This window comes from Macaca fascicularis, chromosome 8 (assembly GCF_037993035.2).
Source record: "Macaca fascicularis isolate 582-1 chromosome 8, T2T-MFA8v1.1".
Lineage (NCBI taxonomy): Eukaryota > Metazoa > Chordata > Mammalia > Primates > Cercopithecidae > Macaca > Macaca fascicularis.
Window position 1 is genome coordinate 103,298,775 of NC_088382.1, and position 1,889 is coordinate 103,300,663.

The 1,889-nt window shown below is 49.0% G+C and overlaps 1 pseudogene; it reads left to right on the forward strand.

Annotated features, from left to right (window-relative positions):
- Positions 1 to 458: 458 nt before the first annotated feature.
- On the forward strand, positions 459 to 1,622 carry LOC102144497 (uncharacterized; annotated as a pseudogene).
- Positions 1,623 to 1,889: the final 267 nt, after the last annotated feature.

Sequence of the window (1,889 nt, forward strand, 5' to 3'; positions counted from 1 at the left end):
CCAGCCCTGTGCTTGTCTGACTGGCACTGGAAGCCCCTCCTTAAATACTGCACACTTATCTACCAGCCTGGGTTGCCTCATCCCAGTCTTGGCCCTGGTGAGAAGAAAAACAGATCCCAATAAGAGTAGAGTAAGATTTGTAGAAATAGAAAAATAGAACTGCTTTTGCCATGCTGTAAAGAAAATTAAAAGAGAAATTAAGCAGCCTTAACAGCTCTGAAAAATTAACCTATCTGTACTAACTCATCCAGGGTGACAGCATTTTAATTATCCTGGTTTTGTTTCACGTATCACATAGAAACGGGGCAGAACGTCTCTGAGTTCATGGATCCTACAGCTGTTCTAGACTCTCTGCTCCACATCCTGTCAGAGTCACTTAGATGCTAAAATCTCTTGCATTTGTATTCAGGGCCACCAGTTCTTTGAGACCCTCTGATATAGTTTGGATGTGTATCCCCATGCAAATCTCACACGGAAATGTCATTCCCAATGTTGGAGATGGGGCCTGGTGGGAGGTGATTGGATTGTGGGGGCGGATTTCTCATCAACGGTTTAGGAGAATACACACCAGGGAGAAGCGTTACGAGTGCAGCGACGGCGGGAAAGCCTTCAACGACCATTCAGCCCTTAGGACCACGCAAGAACTCACCTCAAAGAGAAGCCCTTTGACTGCAGTCAGTGTGGAAATGCATTCTGGACCCTCTCAGCCCTGAAAATCCACATGAGCGTTCACACTGGTGAAAGCCCTTACAAGAGTGATCAGTGCAGGAAGGCGTATGGCCGGAGCTGCCATCTCACTGCACACAAAAGAGCGCACACCGAAGAGAGGCCCTATGAGTGCCACGACTGTGGGAAAGCTTTCCGGCACCCCTCCCACCTCAAAGAGCACGTGACGAATCACAACCGGGAGAAGCCCTGCGCATGCACGCAGCGCGGCAAAGCCTTCCGCTGGAAGCCGAACTTTTAATTTGCACAAGAAGAACCTCATTGTGGAGAAGACCTATGCATGTAAAGAATGTGGGAAATCCTTTGGCGATCTCGCCTCCCGGAGGAAACACATGAGAATTAACATCGTCAAGAAACCCGTGGAATGTCAGCAGTGTGGGAAAAACCTTCCCAAACCAGTCCAGCCTTAAGACTCACATGAACTCACGCTGGAGAGAAACTGTATGGGTGCGATCTCTGCGGGAAAGCCTTCAGAGGGAGCTCAAACCTCACTGCACACAGGAAGATACACACACAAGAGAGGCGTTACGAATGCGCCACCTGCAGGAAAGTCTTCAGTGATTATTTATCCCAGCAGAGGCACAGGAGCATTCACCTTGTAAAGAAACACGCTGAGTGTAGGCAGTGTGGCAGAGCCTTCAGGAACCAGTCAACGCTGAAGACGCACATGCAAAGCCACAGGAGGGAGAAACCGTAGGAATGTGATCACTATGGAAAAGCCTCCAGCATCAGCTCCAACCTGAACATGCACAGGAGGATCCACACCGGGGAGAAGCCCTGTGAATGCCTTGTCTGCGGGAAAGCCTTCACCGATCATTATTCCTTCAGGAGCCACGTGAAAAACTCACCGGGGAGAGAATCTCTTTGTGTCGTTCGTGTGGAAAAGGCTCCAGTGAGCACGCCTGCTTTAAAGAAACAGGATTACTCAGATCAAAAACAGATCTCACGAGTGTAAGAGGAAGCCTCTTTCAGCCCGCACCTTGCTGGGTGCAAAAGAATCCATGTAACTTGGGAGAAGTCCAATTCCTGTAAAAACTGTGGGAAGACGAGGTGTTCTCATCCCATAGGAGATTTGTGAGAACTCACGCTGGGAGTGAAAATGTACATCTGTAGCATGGAGAAGCCTTCAGGGTACATTCAGCTCTTAACAATCACAGAAGGAC